This window comes from Lathyrus oleraceus, chromosome 2, assembly GCF_024323335.1.
Source record: "Lathyrus oleraceus cultivar Zhongwan6 chromosome 2, CAAS_Psat_ZW6_1.0, whole genome shotgun sequence".
NCBI classification, from domain to species: domain Eukaryota; kingdom Viridiplantae; phylum Streptophyta; class Magnoliopsida; order Fabales; family Fabaceae; genus Lathyrus; species Lathyrus oleraceus.
The window spans coordinates 199,180,487-199,186,486 of NC_066580.1; positions in this window are offsets into that span (position 1 = coordinate 199,180,487).

The window sequence follows — 6,000 nt, forward strand, 5'->3', positions numbered from 1 at the left end:
ACCCCTGGTAAGGGGAACTACGTCGCCCTGATTCTCATACCAGATGAGATACGTAGGCAGGAGGTTGCGAGCAATCTCTCCGGGCACCTTTTTCTTTGTTTTCGTGTTTGTTCACCATTTTTCTGTGAGTCTCTGTTTGTTCACCTTTTCTTGGTTTCCGTGTTTGTTCACCTTTTTTCTGTGAGTCTCTGTTTGTTCACCCTTTTCTTTGTTTTCGCGTGTGTTCACCCTTTATTTGGTTTCGTTGGTGTCAGTACCCGCTTGTTCAGCACCTGTGTGTGGTATGTTCATACCTTGGGGGATTTCTTCTGTTACCATCTGGGGTTCATATTGGGGTTCATCTCGGGGTTCATTTGTGACGATTGTCATTCATATCGGGGTTCATATTGGGGTTCATCTCGGGGTTCATTTGTGATGATTGTTATTCATTTGGGGTTCATTTGTGATGATTGTTATTCATTTGGGGTTCATGTTGGGGTTCATTTGTGATGATTGTTATTCATTTGGGGTTCATGTTGGGGTTCATCTGTGACGATTGTTATCCATTTGGGGTTCATCTTTGGGATTCATTTGTGGTGACCGGTTGTACATATCGGGAATTTATTCTGGATATTTGGTTACTTTGTTGGGGTTCATTCTGATAACCTTTTTCTTTGGTGTTCGCTGGTTAGCGTGTGTTATTGTTAGGAGTCGGATGTAAGTCCATGTATTGGCATTCTGTTTCCTTTTTGTTGTTGGGAGTCGGGTGTAAGTCCATGTATTGGCATTCTGTTTCCTTTTGAGTGTTTCTTTTGACGTCTCAGCGTCTCCTTTTTAGTGTCTTGTTTCAGCGTGCGTTAGCCGAGTTACGAGTGCTTTGATTCTCCTCTGGATAGAGAAGATACGTAGGCATAGGACGCGATGTCTTAGCGAGCATGTCTCCTTTTCCCGAACTACGTTGACTCTGATGTTTGTTTCTGACAAACTACGTAGGCCCAGGATGTGACATCCTGCCGAGTCCACTTCCTCCGTTTTCTTTCTCTTCCCCACCTGTTTATTGTTCCAGTTTGTGCAATTTCTTTGAGCAGTTTAGCAGCAACCCATTCCTTTCCTTTGAGCTATCTTTTGAGCGTGGATCCCGTCGAGTACGGCGAACGTGAGGGGTGCTAACACCTTCCCCTTGCGTAACCGACTCCCGTACCTTGTAGTCTCTGGTCGTAAGACCATTCCTTTCCCTTTCTTAGGTTATTCCTGCGCTCCCTTTCCGTCATAGGATGAATAGCGTCGGTGGCGGCTCTGTATTTTCCCCGCTGGTTGTTTTTCGCGTTGCGACAAGAGGTCCCCAAATATCAAAATGAACCAAATCATAAGGATGAGCAGCTCTATTATTACTAACAGTATAAGGGAGTTTTCTTTGTCTAGCATAGCTACAAACATCACAAACATCTTTGTGATTAACTTTGTGTCGCATTACGCGAAAAACCGACGGGAAAAAGAAACAACAGAGCCGCCACTGTGCGTTATTTATCCCAAAGGAGGGAAAGGAAACGCTCGAAGTAAACCTGGAAAAGACATGGTCTCGCGACCAGAGATGGATGGGATTGGGAGCCGGTTATGCGAAGGGAAGGTATTAGCACCCCTACGCATCCGTCGTACTCGACGGGATCCACGCTAAAAAAGAATAGAAGAAAGGTTGCTAAAGACTGCTCAAACACTGCACAAGCTGGAAGAAAACACAGAAAAGATGGAAGAAACGGGACTCGGCAGGATATCGCATCCTGGGCCTACGTAGTTTGTTCGCACAAACATCAGAGTCGACGTAGTTCGGGAACGCGGGAAACGTGCTCGCTAGGATGTCGCATCCTATGCATACGTATCTTCTCTAACCAGAGAAGAATCAGAGCACTCGTAGCTCGGCTAACGCACGCCAAACAAAACACAAACAGGAAACCGACTGCCAATCGCTGGACTTACGTCAGACTCCACACAAACAGGCAAACCTGGAAACCGAATGCCAATCGCTGGACTTACATCAGACTCCGAACCAACAAACACACACAGGAAACCAACTGCCAATCGCTGGACTTACGTCAGACTCCAAACAAAGAAACACACACAGGAAACCGACTGCCAATCGCTGGACTTACGTCAGACTCCAAACACATACAAAGGGTTAAAAAAGAAAAAGGGCGCCCAGAGAGATCAGGTCATCTCCTGCCTACGTACCTCATCTGGTATGAGGATCAGGGCGACGTAGTTCCCCTTAACAGGGAAAGAACTTCTAACCTAACCAGAGACAAAGGGAGATAGCAAGCTACTAGGGAGACTACGACTCGAGCCTAGAAGTTGTCATGCATACGATCCCTATGTTGAGGTCTCTATCCTAACTTGCACAGGAAGCAAGCTATCCTAAACAGCACAATCAAACAAATACAAGCACAGTAAAGGAAGCACACACACTATATGCAAACAATTGGCTCATACAAGGCTAGGCTGTAGAAACAAGCCAACTGGAATGGGGTGTTTTTTAGCTCTTAACCCTAACATTGAGAGTTAGGGTGAAGCAGATGACATGGAGATGAGGGTTGTTCCTCATAGCTCTTATCCCTGGCCTGGGAGAGCTTGAATCAAAATAGAAAGTGTGGGAGTTCAGAATGTAGGAACTCTTCTCCACATGACTGACACAACAAGATCTTGGGTTCTTATTCACAATGCATCAACACATGGTGTGAGCAAAGTGAATGACACAACTGAATAGCAGGGGATGGATTGCACATCCCTTTTATCTTCCAATTTCCTCTTAAGAGGTCTTTACCTGCTTGGCACAAAATTAAACAACCACAAACATTGCCTCTTAAGGAGGGCTTCAGACAGGTGCCTGCCAAAGTAACATGACAGGTCTTCCAGACTACATGAAGATCAAGGAATTATACCTTAGTGGTAATCCAACCACAAGCAAGCAAAGCAAAGTTCAAATGAACTTAAAGCAACTTAGGTACCTGTGGAAACAGCTAAACCAATCAGTACAAAATCCAGACAAACAATCAATAGACAACCCAAATCCAATGTGCACAATGAGCAAACACAAGTGAGTTATTCTCAAAGCCTACAAAACAGCAAGTGTTAGCTAACAACAACCAATAGTCAAGCTCAAATGAAGGAGCAACATCAATCAAGGAGATGCACACTTGAACCTGAAATCACAACTCAAATGCAAGTAACAAACCACTAGGTCAAAGCCTAGGGTCAAAAGGGGATCAAAAATCCAAAACAGAACTTGATACTTAACATGAATCATATTTAACCAATCAAGAACAAGTCCTAAAAAGGACCAAACCAAAAGCAATAGGAAAGTTCATTTCATGTGCAAGATAAACCAAAGACCAATTCAAGGCACACATTTGATCATCATGAATGAAAATTCCCAATCAAAACAGAAATGATTCAAATAATTCTGGAAAAATTCATGAGTAATCAACATAACCAAAACATCCATCACACAAAAAATCAGAAGCATTAGAGGTTATTTGGCATGGAAATCAAATTGCATAAGTTGGATAACCAAATGTGTGACACAAATTGTCACACCATGCAAACACAAGCATAAAACAGAATTGGTACATGAGAAAAATACCAAACCAAGCCTAAAACATCCATCAATGTGTCTAGAATCAGCATGTACAATTTCAAGTCCATTGGATTAAAATCAAGCATTTCATGATAGTTTGAACAAAGCAAGGTCATACATGCACACATGATCAATCAACCTAGAGCCAATAAAATTCCCGCCATGCACAACTTTTGAAATCATGATCATAAAAAACTAGACATCACAAGGATCATTTTGCAAAAAATTGGTAGTGAATTGATGCATTTTTCAATTTGTTATGGATTTTACAAGTTGATAGAAAAAATAAAATTCAAATATGAACATGCATGGCAAAAGAGGAGGGAAAATGGTAAAATGGAATGAAGATTGAATTATTGCGTTCGGCCAGGATTCAACCGTGTTCGAATTTGAATGGCGCGCGCTCATGAAACGCAGGCGTTTTTGCGCTAAACCCTAGCTGCAAGCTAGCGACGGTCCAAACCGACGCTAATTGCACAAAACCGTCGCAATTCTCCAGAGCGCATGAATCTTCATCTTCTTCATGAGGAAGAAGATGAACACGAAGAACATTCATCACCAATTTCCAGATTTTTTCAGAAACGCCCAGAAATCCACAAAAATTATATCATTCAAATCCTTATTCCATGTACATCATAGATCCACTAACAATTCATTCTAAAACATCATAACAAGTTCAAATCGTGCAAAAATATTTTTGGATGCAAAACTTCAAATGCACATAACTCAGTCAATAATGCTCCATTTCACTTGATTTTTCTACCAGAATTCTCAGTAAACAAAGATCTACACAATTATGTTCATGGATTGAATAATTATGAAGGTCGAAAATCATACCTCTTGAAGAGCAGAATCTTGTTTTGCACGTTCCAAGGCTTTTAATGGTCCAGATCAATTCCAGAAGTCTTGTGGAGATGATTGATGAAGAACTGGAAGCTTAAACACGTGTGAATCCAACTGAATTTGAAAACTCCATTGATAGAAAGTCCATACATTTCATGCAGGCACCATTTCAAACACAATGGCAATGGTAGAAAGTCCATACAATGCACTATTTTTAAATTTCCACTTTTCCCTCCAAAATTAACTTGGATATGAAAATGATTATGTGTTAACATTTCATGCAATGTGATGGTTAATTTGGAAACCTCATGACATGAGAAGAACAATGTAAAAAGAACCACCAAATTTGGAGTTTTGGTTCAAAAGATATGGCCATTTGAAGTTTCAAGCACACTTTGCCATGATTTGATCATAACTCCTTAACCATTCATTAGAAATTCATGATCTTGGACTTTTTGGAAATGGAAGAGAAAGATCTTCAACTATCATGTTGGACAAAATTCCATTTGAAGCATCTTTGATGTTGGAAAGTTGAGTTGAAGTTGGTCCAAAAACTTGCCATTTTTGGAATCTTTCAAATTACAGGCCACTTTCCATTTTTGGAAACTTTTGATCTGGCTTAAAAATCTTCAAGGTAGATGTTTGACATGTTGAATAACCTTCTTTGGGACATGAATGAAGTGTCTCAAACTATTTCTCCTTCTCCTAGCCCTCAGTTGACTTGTAGTTGACTTTTATGGGCCTCAGATGACTTAGTCATGCACTGTGGACTTCTGAGCCCCTAGCCTTTGGTCAAGTTGCTTCAAAATGATCCTTGGGTTGTGTAAGCTCATTGGAACAACCATAGGGCCTTTATCTCATGAAAAACCCTTGCTCTCTTGCACAAATGGATTCTCCTGATCAGTCTTGACTGATGATATGCAATGGACTATGCAATGTGAATGCAATGTTAATGACCTAAAAATGAAATGAATGTACAAATGGGAGGTGCAAATTTGAGGTGCTACAGCTGCCCCAATTCAATCAACTGGGAACCTGAACGGATGAGAGCAACGACTGTCAGACTTTCAAGGTAAACAGGGATTGAATACCAAAGAACCGTAGAAATTTGCACTCTGTGGGGATCCAAGAAAAAAAAGTTCACCAAGGGCAACTTCAACTGGGATTTGTATTTATCACTGGACCAGACAAGACGTTCACCAACGACTCCACTGGGGATTTTGATTTTTATCAATGAAAAGATACAGCCAGACGTCAACGGACGAATGGGAAAAACTCAACGTTTATCGATACCAACGGAGAGGTGACCAGACATCAACGGATGAACTGGGAAAGGATACAACTAGACGTCAACGGACGAATAGGAGAAAGAAAGGGGTGAGGGGTTACCGGTTAGTAGGTAACAATCTCGGGAAGAATAAATATCAAAGACCGGTGTACAGGTGAGCTATATCAATCAACCAAAACATCTGAGGAAAACCTGGAAAAGGTATACTTCGACTCAGGAAAATCTGACTCCACAGGGGACCAAGGTCGCAATAGGGAGCAGA